This window comes from Pleurodeles waltl, chromosome 1_1 (genome assembly GCF_031143425.1).
Source record: "Pleurodeles waltl isolate 20211129_DDA chromosome 1_1, aPleWal1.hap1.20221129, whole genome shotgun sequence".
Lineage (NCBI taxonomy): Eukaryota > Metazoa > Chordata > Amphibia > Caudata > Salamandridae > Pleurodeles > Pleurodeles waltl.
In genome coordinates this window covers 743401636-743423383 of record NC_090436.1, presented here as the reverse complement: position 1 = coordinate 743423383, position 21748 = coordinate 743401636, and the positions used below count along the sequence as shown (strand labels likewise).

General features: G+C 46.7%; 1 protein-coding gene across 11 annotated transcripts in view; it reads right to left on the bottom strand.

The window, feature by feature from the left end:
• Nucleotides 1–21748, bottom strand: part of SEMA4D (semaphorin 4D) — a 498348-nt gene that overhangs the window by 249817 nt on the left and 226783 nt on the right. The window lies entirely within an intron of this gene.

Genomic DNA, 21748 nt, shown 5'->3' with positions numbered 1-21748 from the left:
AATGTATTAGTAAAACTTGATCTCTACCAAGATATATGCCAGATGCCACAGCAAACATCCCAGGCCTGTCGCTGCAGGATAGAGGACACAACAAGGCTGTCATCTTGGGAGTGTTTTTTCCTCATTCATACAGACTGGCTGTAATATTATACACAGGAGTTCAGAGGGCGATGTAGAAGCGCTCTGTACCTGTGACCTCGACTGTGGGGGGTATTCAAGGTGGGACCTCCTCAAACAGGAAGCAGTGCTATTCAAGTGCTGTTTTAGACCGCGCTTCCGGAAGTGGCATCTGCAAGGTCGTAGTAGTTGTGAGGGTACTGTCAAAGCCATGACACCAGTGTATTCTGAGAAGAGGAAGTGATGGAGTTTGCTCCACTTCTGTGCTCTATGATGCGCTGCTCCTCTCGCTGTGGCACCCTTGTGTTAGCTTCTTTGCGCTACAGGGTTAGGAAAATGGCTGCCTCCACTAACTGAATCCTATTTGAAGAGGCCCAATTTCCATTCAAAAGCTAGATGTTTTTTGCTATCAAGTTTGTGCTTGAGTCAACTCATTTTTCATCATTTAGGAGACCACACCTTTTGCCACCTTCTTGCCTAGAATTAACCTATGTGCTTTGTTGGTGACCCTCCAGAGGTTAACAGCACCTGCTATCACCTAGTGTTAATCTCTACTCAATTCAGTTGGTTAATGCACTCACTGCAGAGGTCTTGACAGAACGAGTATGTCACAGATAACAATCCTGATAGCAGTGCTATGAAATAGCAGAATCTGTATTGTCAAGCACTGTATGAAGAAAAAAAAAAACCTAGTTATTCCCCGACTTCCCCAACACGAACAAGACAAAGAACCCTAGAGGAGAGGATGTGGCTTAAGGGCCAGAGCTGCCGGCTCTGGAGGTGGGGGATCCAGGTTCGAGCCTTGGCGCAGGGTCAACATCCTGTGATTCTGGGCAAATCACTTAATCTCCACATGCTACCAAAAATGAATGTGTTGTTGTGTAATGTAACTGGTGATCATGTAAAGCGTTGCAATACCTTTGTATCGAGTCTATACAACATAAAACTGTAAAAATAAAGCGCTCCAATACAGTCAGCTGAGTTTGCGCTACATAAAACTGCAAAAAAAATAAAGAAGACCCCGCAGACATTGCACAGAAAGAGCAACATGCCCGAAAACCAGGAAGAAACAACATACAGCCATGCAGCGAGAAGCCACGAGGCAAAAGCAAAATAATAGAGCACCACACTAAGTTACATGCTCGCTCATGCAATAATCCATGTAACAGGGTCAGTTTCCAAGACAGTAACAAACCAGCCACAAGACGGAACAAACGTAAAGCATTTACCATCGACATCAAGGGATTTTTGAAAGGCAAGCCCAGGAACCAATGAAAGTGACAGGCGTGAAATGGGCATGGTTAAAGCCCACAGAATACAACACAACATGTTGGGAAGAGCAACGTTTGCGTGCTGCTATGCTCAACCTAAAACCCCATAGTGTTGGTTAATAAAATAAAAGATTGCTCATCTGAACCCTATGCAAGCTTCTTCGAAGGGTCTTCACCTCAAAAAGAAAATATAGCACAAAGCTCTAGGGGAGTGCATTTTCCATAAACACTTCCAATTTTCTAGATTTAGGCTAATGCCCAATGTAATGCTGTGATTAAAAAAAAAAATCCTATTATTTCTTACACTGGGAAATAGCTCCTCCCACACTTGTCCTTGAAACGTGAACAACATCTTCCAGCACTGAAACGATTGTCAGAGGGCAGAGAGTACAGCAGCATACAAACGTGAATTAGTATAAAGTACTGGCAAAGGGGGAGGACCAATGTAAAGAGAAATAATTATGGCAGCCGTCGTGGATCTCAGTACGTTTAAAAACCTCACCGCTTTCAAACTCCCGCCATGGCAAAGCATACTGTACATCTACCCAGCTGCTCTCCAACTGGTAAGTGTGCAACAAAACGCTGTGCATGTATCCAGCAAGCCTGTCACCAGAAAGCTAACCGACTACCAAATAATGGGTGATTAAGCAGGGCCTTATAAACAAAATGTGTTCCATTCCACACAGTTACAAGTCAAGAGGCATGTACTACAAAGGCCACAGGTTCAGGTACATCCTCTCATGCGGCTGCGAGGGACATTCCTGTACGGCTGTCTCCAAGGGGCCCATCAGTCAATGCTGGGTGAGTGTTCGGTCATGAATACGTGACAGACTGGGCCTCTAAGGAAACTACTATTAAATGACCTAATTAATAAAGGCAACGAATTAAGAAAACTCATTCATATAACGCAACCACGCAATCCTGGTGTCAGCATTGCTCGAATGCCGATGTCAATCCACCAATCAAAAACGTTCCTCAAAATTACCTAAAAGTAGCGTAGCCTAAGGAAAACACAAACTTCAGTGTATTTTCGGACAACTCACAGCCCAATTTCACTGGAGGAAGGCAACCTAAATAAATGGAATCACACTGAATCTACTTAAAAAAATAAATTAAAAAAATCATGAATTACAGTAAAACAGGAAAGGAGAAAATTACTTGACTTAAAAGTGGTGTCACATTGATTAAAATAATTCAGTCGATTCACTGGCAATAACTGGTTTCTTCAAACGCACCCATTGATGAGGAAGACAATTTCATACAGATTTAAATATGAAAGTTCACAAAGTTGTGTGTGTGTGTGTGTGTATACACACACACCCTCCCCCCCTTTACTGGTAGTCACCACTAGGAAGTTATAGTTAGGACCCAGCTTCTATGGAAAAATATTACTTTGGCACCATTTGATGAAACTTCACGAAAGAAAATACAACACTCACTTCAGGTCTGTCTGGACGGGGTGATCTGTTGCGCGTGGGGGCTGAGGGGTGCTTTATCCCCCATTAATTTTTCCATGGGGATTTTGAACATTGATAGCACCTGAATCACTGGACGGAATTACACCAAATGTGGCAAAAAGGTAGCTCTTTGCCCAGAAAGCGCCCCTTTTATGTCGAGCTAAGCATCTTCGACATGTTGTAATTTACATCTGTGGGCTTTAACCACATCCATCTCATGCCTCATGGCCTGCCTTTTAAAATTCCCTTGATTTTGTGGGAAAATGCTTCAAGTTTGTCCCGCCTTGAGGCTGGTTTACTACCAACTTGCAGATTTGTCCCCGTTGCTTGGATAATTGCACAAATCGGCCATATAGCTTACTGTGGCGCACCATTTTTTTCTTTCGCTTCGCGACCGTATGCTGTTTCTTTCACCCTGGCTTCATGGTTAGGATTGTTTTGTTTGTTGGTGGCCCCGCCCCAGGAGCCTATGCACCATTAATGCCTCCCCGTGTCGCTACGTGACAGGCGCTCCATTCTTCAAGTGGAATGCGCTTCCTTTGTGGACTGCCACATGACCACACTATATATCTGCCTTGTAATTGCCATTGATTATTTAATTTTATTTGTTACAAGTTTTCAGATCAGCATTTCTTTTGCATTTTTTGTTTTGTTTAATAGAGCCAACTCTAGACTCCAGCCCAGTTCCAAAATTGGCAGTTCTGTATGTTACACCACATCGCTAACCTGTTTGTATTGCACACCGACCACTGTGTCTTCAACACATAGTCCAGATCTTATAATGGTACTAAGGCCGGAAGGGAAATTACAAACAAAATGGCTGTGTGCTATTCGCGCACAACCCCAGCAAACCTGAAATCAACGAACAAAGGATGACTCATCCCCCCGCCACAATAATCCAGCTGGATCTACTCAACATTCATCTACTGAGGCCCCTGCTGAGTGCACTGCAGTCCAATATGAGACACAGCCCTATTTTAGTGTCTCCTTTTCTGATTGCACCTCTGCTGACGAACACAAGAAGGAGCAAGTGACATCCCGATGGCGCTGATAAAGAACAAGCTGAAGTGTTAGGCTGACAATGCATGATTGGTGAGGACGCCCAAAAATAAAATTCCTCCAAATGAAGGCGGAGGCTACACTGGCTGTACTGAATTGTGATGTGTGTGTGGGCATGGGCACGCTTCCCGTGCATGCTCTTCTATGCACAGTAACATATCATACACATACTGGAAGCTTTAATCTGAGGATCATCCACAGCCAGGGGCAACAGGTCTGATGCCGGGAGAAAGCAGACTCATCTGGAAAGAAGAGCGTCTGCTATGGCTACAACTGTAGGGTAGCAGGGAGAGGTGAGCACAGAATTGTGCCTGTTACAGGTTTAAACCTGGAGTTAATTCCCTTGTTTTCAGGTTATGGGAGACACACCTTGTGTGCAGTGTTCCTATATAAGTAAAATTTAAATAGTAGAGTTGTGGCACTTTCACAGTTAATAGAATAAAGTAGTTAAGTACGTACACAGATTGATTTCAGAAATGGATCACCTGTGCTCTAGATGGATGTTAAAACAACCACTGTTTATGCCACTTATACAATAAATAATGCTTAGAAACGGCTGAACAACATGCCAGTCTGTACCATTACTCTGCAAAGCCTGTGACTTTCTTTTTAACCTGGTTAACAGATGCATAGGCGTGTATAGTTTTAGAAGTTTTGGGGATCTAATTTTGCAGGTCCAGAGACCAGAAGAGCATGCATCCAGTGACATGGGCTATCATCAGATCTGAGCATGCACCATGTTTCACACAAATGCTATCTTTGTTGTCGTGCCCACTAGGGGCTGTTTTGAGCTTTACAGTCTAATGCCAAAACTTTATTTCTGATAAGTTTTTATTCGGTTTACATGATGATTGTATATGCTTTATTAATCTCTCCTTATTGAAATTATGACCACGATTCTGGCAAACTTACTGTATTGTGTTTTTTTTTGGGCGGAAATTGTGTTAGCCAGCCAGCAACTCTGATGGTGGGGTGGTGAAAGTGGAATTCTACTGTAATTAGCATGGCAGACTCCCCTCCCCCACTCCCCCCCAGCAAACACTCCGCTTGTGTGGCTAGGCCCAGTGCCCACAACATGCACAGCCATGGAGTACCCTGGTGTCTAGTTTACAAAAAATAATTTCCAGGAGACAATGTATATGCTGTCAGTGAAAGTCAGAAAAGACAAATAATATTGCACACCCAATGATTTATACAAAGATGGCCGAGGCAATATTTATCACACCTAACACCAGTGGGAACACAATTACCGATGACCGGCTTTTGGTGTCAGAGTCTGGGAGACCAGCCACCATATACTCCAATAACGAACAAACTCCTCAATAATGGCACAAATGACTCAGCACCCAACTTATTGAAATTGCAACCGCTTATTAGCGCCCCTTATTTCAATAAAGCATTGGTCTAAACATCTTCACCTAATTCCATGACTCTTCCAAGTACTTAAAACATATTTTCTTTATTCATCTTCATTAAAAACTTCCTTTTATAGTAGGTAATGCATTTTCTCCCACAAGAGACTTTTACAGGGCTGACTCAAGTATCTGTTTTGGGCACTAATTCAAGAAACCCAGATATCCTTATTGTTAAGCATCCATTACGTACTTGTCTAGTATCAGTCCCATCTTATTTTAGCCCCATTAATGCTTTAAAAATTAAAATAAAAAAAACAATAAGTGTTTTAAGTTCTCCATATGCTCGAGGAGACACTTTCATACTTTTTCGAATGTCTTGTCTGAAATGGTGAAGATTTAGACACCAGATTTGGTCATTCAAGAGCAGTACCATCTACCACCATTTGGGTAATATGAGCTTTTAACTGACTTTCATCCACCAGTACCTGTTGCTCGGACACCACATACAATGCCAATCAATCAATCAAGGATTTATAGAGCGCACTAATCACCCGTTAGGGTCTCAAGACGCTGGGGGGGGGGGGGCTACTGGTTGTAGAGCCATGACTTGAGGCATTTCCTGAATGTCAAGAGGTCTTTAGGTCTGGCGAAGGTGGAGCGGTAGGGAGTTCCAGGTCTTGGCGGCTAGGTGAGAGAAGGATCTTCCTCCGGCGGTGGTGCGGCAGATGCGGGGGATGGAGGCGAGGCTGGCGGAGCGAAGATTGCGGGTGGGGGTGTGGAAGGTGAGTCTGTCATTGAGGTAGGCTGGGCCTGTGTTGTGGAGGGCCTTGTGTGCGTTGATGAGGAGTTTGAAGGTGATCCTCTTTGACACTGGTAGCCATTGAAGGTCTCTGAGGTGGGGGGAAATGTGGTCACGGCGTGGGATGTCCAGAATGAGGCGGGCGGATGCGTTCTGGATTCTTTGCAGTTTTGTTAGGAGTGTAGTTGTTATTCCTGCATATAGGGCGTTTCCGTAGTCCAATCGGCTGCTGACCAGGGCGTGGGTGACAGTTTTCCTGGTTTCAACGGGAATCCACTAGAAGATTTTGCGGAGAGTGTTGTAGCAGATAGAGGAGATGGCATTGACCTGCTGAGTCATGCTGAGTGTGGAGTCCAAGATGAAGCCTAGGTTGCATGCATGGGGGGTGGGTGAGGGCGCTGTTCGTAGGGAGGTGGGCCACCAGGAGTCATTCCAAGTTGAGGGGTTGGTGCCAAATATGAGGATTTCTGTCTGGTCGGTGTTTAACTTGAGGTGGCTTGATTCTATCCAGCTGGCGATGGCGTGAAGTCCATTGTGGAGGTTGTTCTTTGCAGTTGTAGGGTCTTTTGTGGGGGAGAGGATGAGCCGAGTGTCGTCTGCGTAGGAAACTATGTTGATGTGGTGGGTTCGTGCGATGAGGGGGGCCATGTAAACGTTGAAGAGCGTGGGGCTGAGCAAAGATCCTTGGGGAACGCCACAGATGATTCTGGAAGCTTCTGACAGGAACGGTGGGAGGCGGACTCTCTGGGTTCTGCCTGAGAGAAATGACGAGATCCAGTAGTGCCTTGTCGCGGATTCCAGCTTTGTGTAGGCGTGTGCGGAGAGTGTGATGACATACTGTGTCGAAAGCTGCGGAGAGGGCCAGGAGGATGAGTGCTGCTGTTTCTCCTTCGTCGAGCATGGTCCTAATGTCTGTGGCAGCGATGAGTGCAGTCTCAGTGCTGTGGTTTCTGGGGAATCCGGATTGGGAGGTGTCGAGTACCTTGCTGTCTTCCAGGAACCGGGATAGTTGGCCGTTTACAATTTTTTCGATGACCTTGGCTGGGAAGGGGAGGAGGGAGATCGGCCGGTAGTTCTTGGGGTCGTCTGGGTCTGCCTTTGGTTTCTTTAGCAGAGCGTTGATTTCTGCCTGCTTCCATCTTTCTGGGAAGGTGGCTGACTTGAAGGAGCTGTTGATGGTTTTGCAGAGGTGGGGGGCGAAGATGATGTTTGCCTTATTGAAGTTATGGTATGGGCAGGGGTCCGATGGGGATCCTGAGTGGATGGAGGCCATGGTGGCGGCAGTGTTCTCTATGTTGACGGGGGTCCAGGTGTGGATGAGGTGGGTGTTGCTTGGAGCGTTGGGTTCTTGGGTGTTTGTAGTCAGCTGGTGGGTCTGGGGTTTGAAGCTGTTGTGGATTTCTTCTATCTTTCGACGGAAGTGGGTTGCTAGTGAGTTGCAGAACTCCTGTGATGGCAGGGGTTCGTTGGAGCAGGTCCTGGGGGTGGAGAGCTCATTGACGATGCCGAAGAGTTCTTTACTGTTGTGAGCGTTGGCGTTGATGCGGTTTTTGAAGTGGGTCCTTTTGGTGGTGTGGATCAGTTGATGTTTGCGTAGGGCATCCTTGAAAGCAATGTGGTTGGAGTTGGTAGGGTCAAGGTGCCAGGTTTTTTCCATTCTGCGACATAGCCGTTTGGATTCCTGTAGTTCTGGGGTGAACCAGCTGGCCTTGATTCTGTGGGAGGGGTTTGTTTTTTTTTTTTTTGAGCGGTACAAGGTTGTTGGCGCAATCTTCTATCCAGCGATGCAGGTTGGTGGTGGCTATGTCAGGGTCCGGGGTCCCAGAGTGGGGCCCAGGCGAGAGTGGAGATCAGTTGATCCGTTGATATTTGGCTCCAGTTGCGTCAGGGGGGTTGTGTGCGGTGGTGGTGAGTGACTGGTTTTTGGTAGGAAAAGTGGATGCAGCGGTGGTCTGTCCAACTGAGTTCGGTGGTGTGGCTGAAAGAGACGTGGTTGCTGGCTGAGAAGATGGGGTCGAGTGTGTGGCCTGCGGAGTGGGTGGATGTAGTGACGAGTTGCTTGAGGCCGAAGTTGGCGAGGTTGTCTATTAGGTTGGTGATGTTGATATCGTTATTTTCTAGGTGGAAGTTTAGGTCACCAAGGAGGATGTAGTCTGTTGAGGCGAGGGCTTGGGAGCTGATGACATCGGCGATGTCATCACAGAACTGCGGTCTGGGTCCAGGGGGTCTGTAGACCAGTGTTCCTCTGAGTGTGTTGTTGGCATTGATGTGGATTTTGAAGTGGAGGTGCTCGGCGGAGTGAATGGTGTCGTGGGAGTTGGTGGAGACTCTTATGGTGTTTTTGTGGACTAAGGTGATTCCTCCTCCTGGTCTGTTGATTCGGTCTCTTCTGGTGATCTTGTATTATTCTGGTATGGCTATGACTGCGTCTGGTTCTGAGGCCGAATTCATACAGGTTTCGGTGAGGAATGCGACGTCGGGCGAGTATGTGGTCAGGAGGTCCCAGAGTTCCATTGCATGTTTGTGGACGGAGCGGGTGTTAAGTAGGATGCATCTTAGGCGGTTGTCTGTTTTGATTTGGAGTTTGGAGGTTAGGTTGCAGGTGAAATTGCAGGCTTTGCAGGAGAAGGGTCCTTTGGTGCACGTCGGTGTGGACTGGAAGCAGATGGAGGAGCGTCCTGGATTAAGGGCGTGGAGTTCGTTGGCAGTGTAAAGGTGTTTGGTGGCACGGGTGGCTTGTTGGCCAGGGGTCTGGCGCTGGGCGCGGTCGGGCACAGACAGGCTTACGTTTGGTGCACCTTCGGTGCACCAGCGGCGCATCCGCGCTGTGGCCGGCATTAAGAGGGGAGGTGGGAGGGAGTGGCAGCTGGGAGGAGGGAGGGAAACCTCCCTTGGGAGTGTAGGGGGCGGGGGCAGCAGGAGTCAGGAGCGGGAAGAGCTCCGAGGAGGAGGGAGGGGGGCAGGGCCTTCCGGGAGAGGAGAAGCCAAGAAGCCTAAACAAGCCCAGACAAGCCCAAACAAGCCCAAAACAATGGCAGCACTTACCGGAGCAGTGGTGAGGAGGAAGCGACCTGCCTGCGAGGATGCAGGGTCAGAGGTCGCTTCTAACCTCGCGCTGCGTCCGGCATAAGAGGGGAGGGAGTGGCTGCTAGGAGGAGGGAGGGAAACCTCCAATGGGAGTGCAGGGGGCGGGGGCAGCAGGAGTCAGGAGCGGGAAGAGCTCCGAGGAGGAGGGAGGTGGGCAGGGCCTTCCAGGAGAGGAAAAGCCAAGAAGCCCAAAACAAGCCCAAAACAATGGCAGCACTTACCGGAGCAGGGGTGAGGAGGAAGCGACCAGCCTGCAAGGATGCAGGGTCAGAGGTCCCATAATGCCTAAAGTTTCTAACAGCTAGCCCCCCTACAGCAGCCAAATTTACTTTTGGTTTGCCAGTTCACGGCTCCACACATTGTCTATTTCACCACAAACTCTTTATAGACTACACTGTGTTTTTATGTGCTGAATAAAACTTGGAGTTCAGCATGTGCCTTGACAATGTCAAGTCATACTATTTTCATCAAGATAAGGTAACCAGTTTTCTTGCTCCCACCACTTAGAAATGCTTTCTAAATATTTATTGCACACATTGATTCCTACCCAAATCTGTCCAATTCTCTTGCCTATGCGTCTGAGCGTTTAATACTTTTGGCTATTACAAGAGCCTCTAATTAGAGATAAATTGTTGCAAGATTGTAACTGCTGCAGCATGATCAGGTCAGGTTACCCAAAAACTAGCTAATCTAATTTGCTCAGTACAATCTTCAAACTTTCAAAGTGTTACCGCATTGAAAATACAACTACAGCGTTCCAAGTTAATAAATAAGGCATTGCACTGGCTACAATTCTCATTCTCGGGCAACACAGTTTACATGTTCAGAGTTTAGCTGCTTGACACAGAATACAGGAATTTTACTCAATATCCTGTTATTTGTGTTGGCACTGTCACTTATTTCAAAGAAGAACCCTCATATTTCCCCATAGTGTCTATTTGCATCAGGACATGACCTAGGCAAAATATCAGCAATTCCCAGATGACCCTACAGGGGGCACCTCGAAATACTGGGATACAACAGTGAGTGGGCAGTGACCTAATTAGAGAAACACGAAGACAAGGTTAAATGCAGGGTCTTTGTTCAATTCTTTCAGAATGTCAAACTAGACACTGTACTTCTGTGAGTATATGGATAGTCTAACAAGTAGTTTAGTGTCTTGTATGTGACTTAGATATAGATAGAGTTGAGTCACAGGGAATCTAGTGACCTCTTGGTCAACTTTAACCATCATCTGGAAGCAATCGGAGAAGGCATGCTCAGGTTTTGTCTCCAAGTACCTGCTTTCAATTCATCTCTGCCCAAGCATAAATCTCCAATTTGATCAAGAATGCCTGAGTTTTAATAGCTCACCCGCACATCTTCTAGTTACGGCTTTCCAAAGACTTCTCCTCAGGAGCAATGATGTTATCAGTGGTCAGTGCTGTGGATACCCATTAGAGAGTGGCTCACTTTCACCCATCCTTGCTTGAGCGGACCAGCCTTTAAGAATGAAAACTAACTTTAGTGAAGGTGCACACATCAGTCTATGCTCCTGAGTGGTTTCACCCTTTTCAAAGATTTTGGCCTTCGGTTGGGACTGGAAGCTTGGTATTTTTGAGCAAGTGTAACTTGCATCAGATCCTTCCACAAACTAGACAAAAAACAATGGTAAGGAGTGAACTCAGGAGACCGACAAGCTTTGGAGATGATGCGAGAGGGGAAGGGGAAGCAACAGTTTGGCATGACGTGTACTTTTGTATACTTCATCAAATTCGTAAAACAAATGAGCAGTTGCAAAGACTTGATGAGCGCCGCAGGCACAGCAACCCTCCTTTGCCACTGTTGAGAAAAGGGGATACAGAAAAGGGCTCGAGCGGAGGCTAGATTTCTCACTCTGAAACAACTTTCTGAAAAATAAAAAAGGTGTAAGATCTTGCGTTTTAAAGTACACTTGGAAAAAAAATACAGGTTTTATATAATAATGTGTCCCACATTCGGGCAGGACAAAGGTTGCTTCAAAGCATTTTGCAAAAGTGGGGAGAGGGAGGATTACAGATGAGTTTAAGTATTATTAACTATTTTAAGAATACTGGTGGTAGTAAAGTAGATCACAGCAGTGAAAGGGAAGTGCTAAAAATAACGCATTTCATATTCATTGCCTGATATAGTGTGACGGTAAATCCAAGAGCACAGGACTCTGGGCACATAACTTATTAATCATCAGAAGGATCCTTTAAAGCTTGGTCCTGTACAGAACGGGAATTGGTCTCTGCTAACTGGTTAAAACAACAATACAAAGACAAAAAAGTGACAAAGTGCAGGATAGCAATGTTCTTAGAACATTTCACTAACTGGGAACCAGAAGAGTGTGGTATAGGGGCAAAGCTAACTGTCCTCCTACATTCCGCTTTCCAACAACTGCACGTAACCGAAACTGCATCTCCAGATTGACAAATACAGCTCTGAAAGATAGAATTGCCTGACTAAAGACAACCCGCTGGAAAGAATGAACAGATGTACTAAGGCTCCAAGAACATTTACCACCCATTTAAATCCAGAAATACAAGGCATGTGTTGTAATTTAATTTTGCCCTGCAAATATTTAGGGAGACCTGCTCCTCTGCGTCGAGTGTTGCTGTACCCTGGCGCCATCTTGATGGCACTGGCACTAGCCGACCAGAAAACCCCAAAAAGCATTTCTTATAGCACAGCCGAAGACCCCAACACCCATGCGCCCTCAATATACATCAAGGCACTGGCAGTGATTGCTTGAAAAAATAGGCAGCTGATGATAACATGAAAAGGATTCCGAAGGTGCCAGGGCATGGGGGCACAGACAAAGGCATTCAACTCAGCCACTCACTCTGTGCCTTGCTCACTAAAAATAAGAAAGACAACGAGGCACTGGTGAGAGGAACATGGCAAAGCAAGATTTGATGGGCTTCATAACGGACATGGGCTCTTAATCAGCTGGTTTCCGAGGTGAAGGAATACACGATAAAGGACAGACACAAACAGACTTACTGCCAGGGTTGGGCTACTGCCGGTATACATCAACATTTCTTGCTGTATGCAAACCTCCCGCTAAGCCCATTACACTGCTCCACTCTGACCTCTACTACAGCATGACCTGATCATCTCCAAAGGCTAATTACCGCGCAGCTGGAGAATGCAGCCTGACCTACCCAGGCTTTCAAAAATTCTCAAGCAAGTGTGTCAGCACAAGGAAACTAATTAAAATCGATCTTGTCCTTGGAGGATCTTAAATGTCTGGCCTTGAATTATTATTATTTTTTTTCACTCCCATCCCTCCCTGCAAACACAGGACAGGTGGAAAAAACATGACTAGTGCTTGATACGAGCAATCAGAAGTTCAAGATTTTATGAAGAGTTGGTACTAGCACAAGGCAAGGCCAGCCAGCCGCCTATGGTGACAAGTGGGTGATAAACTCATTGTCACTTCAACCGGAGAAAAAAAATGTCCCTCTTCTCAAGATTGGGGGGGGGAGGGTTTAAGACTTTTTCCCCTTGCAATTTCCCATAGGGAAATTAGACACACCTACAGACCGAATCGCTGAACAGAATTACACCACATTTGCAGAAAGCTAGATCTTGATCCAGAAATATATATTTTTTGTAATTTGGTATAATTCTGTTCAGAAAAAATATTTATGTATATCTAGAGATACGGGGCAGCGGATCGGACAGGTCTCAAATAGATCTGACTGTCTGCCACCACTTTAACCAGGAAGTGGTGGCAGCCATCTTGGATCTCAGCCCTGCTGGCCCTCGCCTTGCACTGCTAATTACCCCACATATTGCATCACTCACAATATCTTCTGTGACATCACTGATAATGCTGCAACATCTGCACTAAAATTATTGATGAGAAAACTGTGCCTGGCGGGAGCACAAATTATAAATACCTTAGGGCTTGAGTTATAGTTACTTGAGTAAACTATAACTGCTGAATTCCTCTGGCTATGTTTGTAAAATATGAACCTAACTAACGTCCCTGTAAACTTTGGATTTTCAGTGAATTTCTACTTGAATGCTATTTCCTAAACTAGAGCGTCTCTGTAACCTGTTTTTTTCAGTGATATATGAACAGTGTTAGTGTGCCACATAAATTATGCAAAAAAAGGAATCAGTGAGCTTTGGTTAGTTTCCAAGTTTAGGTGTAGAGCAGCTCCTTTATATCAATCACCGTTCACCACCACTGACGTGGAATCTGCTCACCTCAAATATGAGGTGAGCCGATTCAAAGTGCTGGTGCTGTTGTAGGGTGCTCCATGTAAAAGGAGCTGCTCTCCAATTACGAAACCATAGAAATTCACCAGTTATAGTTAGTTATCTTAACTAACTCGTGCCTCTGCCATGCACAGTATTTTCATCAAAAATTTTACGGCAAATATTACATTCATATTATCAAAGATGTTATGAGGGCTGTAATTTGTGTGATAACTGGCAGTGCATGGCAAGGGCGCAAATTATAGGTGCCCTAGGGCACGAGTTATAGTTACTTGAGGTAACTATATATGGTGAATGCCTCTTTTTTATGGTTTCGTATGTTTAAAATGTTAGCCTAACTATAAAGTCCCTGTAACCTTTGTTTTTTTTTTAAGTGAATTTCCGTTTTTTTTGTTAGTTTTTTTTAAATTCTATTTCTTAACTAGAACGTTCCCTTAACCTTTTTTTTCAGTGAATTTCTATTTATTTTTTCAACCATCACTGCACACAGCCTTTGGTCGTGCGCAGCGGAAGATGGCCTCAGGGCCAGGTCCTGTTGCCAAGGCCAAGCCCCTATAAGCACCCAACCTTGCACCATGCATGGCCTTCACCCATGCTCAGGGGAGCTTGCCCACAAGCCCTGGCCTGCAGACAGAGCCTATGGCCAATCCCCACCCTCAAATCCCAAGTGGCAGGAAATCGCCGTGGTGTGAGAGGGTGTTATTGGGGTGAGGGGGTGTCTTTCAGATTGTCTGTCTGGGTGTGAGAGTGTGCGTACATTAGTGGGTGCTTTCAGGCTGAGCCTTAAACATTAGTAGTTGTCAAAAAAAAAAAAAAAAAAAAAAAAATATATATATATATATATATATATATATATATATATATATATATATATATATATAAATATAAATCGACTGGACTCAAACCCTCAATGCTCAGTGTGAAGGTCTGTGACCCGAGCTATTTGTTTGTTTTTACTTTTTTTTTTTTTTTAAGCCCTTCATGAGTTTTTTGGGACCACTGCGGAGCGCGGTCAATAATTATTTTTTTTTTTTTTAATAATTACTTTTTAACAAGCCCTTTATGGGCTATCTGGGACTGCGGGGGAAGCCTCATGGTCTCCCCGCGGTCCCATTGTGTCGGCAACCAAAAAGCTGCTTTAAGCAGCAGCTTTGTGGTTGCTGAAGCAAATCTTTCATCTGCCCCCTGCATGCATACCTGCGTGCAGGGGCCAGAGATGAAAGCTCTGGTTTCATCTCTGCTTGACGGGTCCCGCTGTCAAGAACCACAGTGTTTGCTGTGGCTTGGCACCAAGCTGCAGCCAAGCCAAGCCACAGCAAACAACTACCCCAGGACGTAGCAGGACCCAGGCCTGGGAGAGTGGGGTTCCCCAGGGCAATCAGTGGTTCCTCCAACTTACAAGAAGCCCCGGAGAGGTGGTGATCCCTGGGACTAAGGGGGTCTGAAACAGTCCCTGTAATTATTTCTAATTTAGCTCTGGGGAGGTGGTGGTCCCTGGGGCTATGGGGAGGCCTTTGGGCCTCCCCCACGTTACAATGCATTTTTACCCAGGGGGTGGGGGCCCTCAGAGTGTGTGTATTGGGGGTGGGCGTGGCCCCCCACTCCTATTACATTTTTCACCCCGGGGAGGTGGTGGCCCCTGGGGCTGTGCCTCCCCCTCTATTAAAAACACAAAAGTGCCCCCAGGACTTGGCCCACCTCGGAGCTTTTTTAAAGGCAATCATGGGAGACTTTTTTTTTTAGTGTCAAGCCTGCGTCGCATGTGCTAGCGCATGTGTATCGCTAGCGAGATGCTTAAGGTATTAGAAAAGGGCTCGGAGCCCCGTCGATGTCACGTCAGTGTCTCTCATTGGCAAGTTGGCTTGCCTGTTAGAATCTTCTTCTTTTTATTAGTGGAAGGCACACATAAGTCATACCTCTTCTGTGGTTAGCCCTCCTCAAGCGCAGTGACCAAGTACGGAAAACATGCGAGGCTCTCCGGGGTTGTGGACTACTTTTTCTCTGTTTTCGGAGCGCGATCTCGCTGGGCAGAAGTCGAGAACTTCGTTAATTGCACTTTTGCCTGTAAACTGTACAGGGCGATCGCGCTGTTTTTTTTTCTTTTCTTTTAATGCAGGGAAAATCCGGTTGGGAATTTCCAACTGTGAACAGTTGTAGCTCCGACAAATGTGCATTGCAAATGCTTGTTTTTTCTATTGTTACCGGGGATTTGTGACCCAGACATGAATTTGCTGTAAAACAAATTAAAAAAAGTGTGTATATGTAGGTGTATTATATATATATAGCTTTTTAGCTGGGGGGGGGGGGGGGGGGGGGCGGGTAGTTCCCTAGCACCAGAGCTAAGGGGTCAGGGAGTTCATACCTTTGAAATTCTTTTTTTTCTGAAACTCAGCTGTAGCAGAGTCCCAAGATGACTGACAACACTGAGTCATAAATCCTTCGCGTCCCTAGACATACAAATTTGGATTTCCTTAAATTTCTCAAAAACTACTGAACGGATTTACACCAAAGCAAAAGAGGTTGCTTTCTGGACCAGAACCTACCTTTCTGCCAAATTTGGTATAATTCCGTCAATCAATCAATCAGGTATTTATAAAGCACACTACTCACCCGTGAGGATCTCAAGGCACTGAGGAGGGGAGGGGGGGGAAGAAGGTGGAGGGGGGAGGTGCAGCCAGGTCTTGAGAAGTTTCCTGAAGGTAAAGAAGTCTTTGGTCTGGTGCAGGTGGTTGTGAAGAGTGTTCCACGTTTTGGCGGCGAGGTGCGAGAATAATCTACCGCCGGTTGTAGTTCGGCGGACGCATGTGACGGTTGAGAAGGCGAGGTCGGCGGAGCAGAGATGCCTGGTCAGGGTGTCAAAGGAGAGTCGTCTGTTGAGGTATTCTGGTCCGGTGTTGTGCAGTGTTTTGTGAGCGTGGGTGAGGAGTTTGAAGTGATTCTCTTGTTGACTGGGAGCCAGTGCAGGTTTTTCAGGTGGTCTGTGATGTGGCAGTGGATGTCCAGGATGAGGCATGCGGAGGCGTTCTGGGTGCGCTGCCGCCTCCTCTGGAGTTTGGCTGTGGTTCCTGCGTAGAGGGCACTGCTGTAGTCCAGTTTGCTGCTTACGAGGGCATGGGTGACTTTTCTGGTTTCGGTGGGTATCCATTTGTAGATCTTTTGGAGTATACAGAGGGTGTGAAGCAGGAGGAGGAGATGGCGTTGACTTGCTGGGTCATGGATAGTGAGGGGTCCAGGATGAATCCTAGGTTGTGTGCGTGGTCAGTGGGAGTCTGAGCGGTTCTGAGTGGCAGGCCACAAGGAGCCATCCCATTTGGAGGGGGTGGAGCCGAAGATGAGGACTTACGTCTTGTCGGAATTGAGTTTGAGGCAGCTGCTCTTCGTCCATTCGGCGATGGCCTTCATTCCTTCGTGGAGATAGGTCTTGGCGGAGTCCTTGGTGAAGGAGAGGATCAGCTGGGTGTTGTCGGCGTATGAGTTGACGTTGAAGTTGTGGGATGTGGGGGCGGACTCTCTGGGTTCTGTCGGTGAGAAATGAGGTGACCCAGTCCAGGGCTCCGTTGCAGATTCCAGCATTGCTGAGGCGTGAGCGTAGGGTGTGTGGTGGCATACTGTGTCAAACGCAGCCGAGGTCCAGGAGGAGGAGGGCCGCGGTTTCGCCGCTATCCAGTATGGTTCTGATGTCATCGGTGGTGGCGATGAGGGCGGTTTCGGTGCTCTGTTTGCTGCGGAATCCGGATAGGGAAGGATCCAGGGTGCGGTTCTCCTCTAGGAAGTGGGTTAGTTGTCTGTTGACGCCCTTCTCTATGACTTTTGCCGGGAAGGGGAGCAGGGAGATAGGTAGGTAGTTCGTGAGGTCCTTTGGGTCTGCCCTGGTTTTTTTTTGAGGAGGGATTGATCTCGGCGTGTTTCCAGCTCTCTGGGAAGGTGGCGTACTCGAAGGAGCAGTTTATGATCTTCCGTATTTGGGATGCGATGACTGATCTTGCTTTGTTGAGAATGTGGTGAGGGCAGGGGTCAGATGGAGAGCCGGAGTGGATGGTGTTCATGATTGATGGTATCATTGTCGTTGGCGGGGGTCCAGGAGAGCAGGAGGTTGGTCAGAGGTGAATCTGTGGTGTTGGTGGTTGCCGGGGGGGATCTCGGTGCTGAAGCTGTTGTGGATGTCTGCAATCTTGCGGTGAAAGTAGGAGGCTAGGGAGTTGCAGAGGTCTTGGGATGGCGGGATGCCGCTGGAGAGTTCCTTCACGACACTGAAGAGCTCCTTGTGGCAGTGTGCGTTGTTGTTGATTCGGTTTTTGAAGGCGGTTCTTTTGCAGCTCGGATGAGTTGGTGGTGTCTGCGGATGGCGTTTTTGAAGGCTGTGTTGTTGTCCAGAGTTTGATCTTGGCGCCACTTTCTTTCGAGTCTTCGGCAGCTTTGCTTAGATTCGTGGAGGTCGGCGGTAAACCAGAAGTCCTTTGTGTCGGTGTGTCTATTGGAGGGATTCTTGATTGGGGCGCGAGTATTGGCACAGGTTTTGACCCATTGCTTGAAGTTGCAGGCAGCTGCATCAGTGTCAGTGGTGTTGATGGGTGGGTTCTGGAAGAGGGTTGCGATAAGTTGGTCTTCGGTGACCTTGTTCCAACTGCGGTGAGGGATCCGTTGTGGGTGGTGGTGTGTTGTGGGTTTCTTGAAGGAGAAGTGGATGCAGTGGTGGTCTGTCCAGTGGAGTTCGGTGGCGTGGCTGAAAGAGACGTGATTGCTGGCAGAGAAAATAGGGTCAAGTGTGTGTCCTGCGGAATGGGTTGGTGTCGTGACGAACTGTTTGAGGCCGAGGTTAGAGAGGTTGTCGAGCAGGGTGGCGGTGTTGTTGTCGTTGGTGTTCTGAAGGTGGAAGTTTAAGTCTCTGAGGAGTATGTAGTCAGTGGATGTGAGAGCGTGCGTGATGAGGATGTTGGCAATGGAGTCGCTGAACTGCTGTCATGGGTCGGGGGGGCCTGTAGATGAGGGTCCCTCGGAGGTTGGCGTTTGGGGTCAGTGTGGATTTGGAAGTGCAGGAGTTTGGCGGTGATGAGGGTGTGTTCGGTGTTGGTCATGATCCTGAGGGTGTTCTTGTAGATGATGGCGATGTCTCCTCTTGGTTTATTGGAGCAGTCCCTGCGGGTGATCTTGTAGCCACCCGGGATGGCTATGGTGATGTCAGGAGCTAAGGAGGGGTTTATCCAGGTTTCGGTCAGGAAGGCGATTTCTGGGGGAGGCCGAGTAGAGTGGATTCCATAGCTCCACTGTGTGCTTGTGGAAGGAGCGGGTGTTAAGGAGGATACATCTGAGATGGTTGCATCCTGCCTTGGTGGGGGGGTCGTTGGCGTGGAGGCTGGTGAAGGTGCCGTTCCGGCAGGAGAAGGGTCTGCGGGGAGGCTTGAAGGCACGCAGGAGAGCGGCTGTTGTTGAGGGTGCGGAGGCTGGCGGCGTCATAGTGAAGACATGCGTAGCAGCATCGGAGGTGAGTGGGGGACGGGAGCCAGGGGTTCTAGCGCTGGGCGCAGTCCAGGTGCGGACGGGCGCAGAAGGGCTTGCCTTTGGTGCGGCACGTCAGCTGCACGGCCACGCGGCGGCCGCCATTAAGTAGGGAGGTGGGGGGGAGGAGGACAGCTGGGAGATGGAAGGGGGATGAAAAACAGCATGAAAAAGGGGGCGGTGCAGCGTGGCAGCAGCAGGGGAGAGAGAGGGGAGAATGAAAGTGAGAGAGATAGAGAGCGAGGGAGAGAGCGGAGTGAGAGAGAAATGAGGAAAAGGAGCACTAAGGGACAGTAGTGGAGTAGAGAGCAAAGCAAAGCAGAGAAAAGGAGGAGAGAGGCAGAAGGTAACCTAGTCCCAGACAGCATCTCAAGTGAGCATCTTATTTTCTTGGAAAATGTTGTTGAGATTCATCAACAGGCGCCAAAAATATTAGCAAAGTTAAAAACACGCTTTCTATAGAAACTTATATATAAAATACACACATATACACACACACACACACACACACACACGTGGAGAGTGGAATATGCTATTTATTACCGTTGTGTTAATTAGGGGGGGGGAAGGGCCCCGAGTCATAACCAAGGAGACTGAAAACTTTATTGGTCAGAGTAGTCATTCCCCAAGGCCAAAAAGATCACTTCTCTGGAAACCACTTTCATTTCTGATAAGCTAGGTTCAGCTCCAATAAAGATTTACCACTACTTCTCACTAAGGATTCTAGTTCCTGTTAGTGTCTCGAAATGAGCGAGCACACAGGGCTTCCCCTTTTTTCTCTGACTGCAAAATAACCCTGCAGACAAAAGGCCCCTCCTTTGCAGCAAAAGAAGCAAAAGTAAAAGTAATTTAGAACTCATAGCCTTGGCAGAAAGAAATCCAACCATAAAATCTTTAAAGAGGCAAGGGCTAAACAAGCTATACCAGGAACAGCTGAAATACAAATTTCGCAGGCCCACAAACAAATGCAGTATTAAGAAACAAGCATTTGCAATGCAACAGGTCTCGCATTTTCTTGAGTTAGAGCTATTGGCACTGTAAATTCATAACTGAACTTTTCTTGCCACCTAAATTGGTCAACACTGCCTCATAATTTCATCTTTTCCTGCCATATAATTCCAGTGGCCCGCAGTTAACTAAAACACTTTCATTTACCTTCTTCCTCCATCTTAAAACATATACAATTGTCATATAAACCTTTATCAGAAATAAACTTTTGGCATTAGAGTGTAATGCTCAAACCAACATACAAAAATATAATTTGGGATGGATTGGAGGGTGAAAGGAAAGAGTCGGGAGTAAAGATGGTGAGGACAAATGGCATAGTAACAGTGTCATGGGCCCTGGAGGAAGAAAACAAAATGGTTGACCAGAATTTTGGTGCAAAAATAGAGCAGTAACTAGAGTTGAGTGAGGCCTTTAGGTCTCTGGGCCCCGGTGCCACTGCACCTGTTGCTCCACTGATAACTAGGTCTCAAGAGAGAAAGTGGATGGGGCAGAAAAAGAGAAGAAAAAGGAATACAACAGAAAAAAGGAAGAAAGAAGTGGTCACAAAGAAATGAAAGAAAGAATGAGAAAATGAAAACAACTTAGAGAAGAAATAGAGCAAACGTGTGAGAAGAAAAAAGGGAAGGAAGCTAGCACGTAAAAGAGGAAAAAATAATGAAAGAAGTGTGAAAAGAAGGAGAAAAATGAACTTTAGAGAAAAAAAAAAAAGAGATGGTAAGAGAAACAAGCAGCAAACGAACCAGGGCATGTGTGTATTGACATTTCCCACACAGAATGGGAGAACCACTGACACTTCGGGTCCTGACAAGTAACTTATGGTTTCCACATACAGACAGGAAAAAGAAGGATTTGTAGTAAAATGTGAATTGACAGATAAAGGTAATAAAAACATCAGAGAAAGGAAGGAAGAAAGATCTAGAAAAATAAAAAGTGAAAGGATGCATACAGAGTCAAAGGAAAGAGCAAATAAAGACAATGAAGGAATGACGGGAAGAGAAAAAATAAATAGTCAATGCATGCCTTATGAAGAAAAGAGGAACAAAACAAGGAAAGAAATAGCCATGTTTTTGCAAGTTTGAAAGAGGAGGTAGGAGCAGGGGACAAAGGGAGAGCAGTACAAATAAACAGCTGAAAGAAAGAGGAAAAACTTAAAACGCAGATTTTAAGAGCTGGAAAAAGAAAAGTGAGGGAGATAAGAGTAAAGAAAAAAACTGAGTGAAGTAGGTTAAACAGACCCTCCCAAATAAAGGCGGCAGCTAATAATAGATTTAATTGGCTCCCCGACATCCTCAAACTGAAGTCAGTGTGGATCAGCAGGGGGCACTGCAGAACAAGAGGAGATGCATTAGCAGAGTTGTATGCGAACCCCAATACAGCAATTTTGGGGTGCTTCAGATCAGGATTGGGGTACAGAGAGCTCTGTCCTGGCCCAGTGCTGGAACAACAAAGGCAGCGGGTGAGGAATGAGAAATGGAGCACTGTGTAATTCCTGGTATTGGACTAATGGGGCACTGCAGGTTAGCGTTGAGCACTGAGTGAGGTATGTGGAGCATAGTACTAGTGTGCCAGTGTTGCAGCGTGTTAGCATTGAAGTGCCCTGGTGAAGTTGCCAGTGGGGCCCAGCATGGGAGGGGCTTTACATCTGAAACACAGAAGCGAGGGCCGTGTGTGTGAGCCTTAGTACTGAGAAGAAACATGCACGGTTAGAATTGGTGGATTCTGGCAGAGCTGTGGTGGTTCCCATCAACAGTGGCGTTGGATGTTAGACTTGAGAGGTACTGGCTGAGTTGTGTTTTGCTCTTTTAGGTCCAGTATTGGCATGGCAGTGGGACTGAATATTAGAATTGAGCTGCTGTAACAAAACTG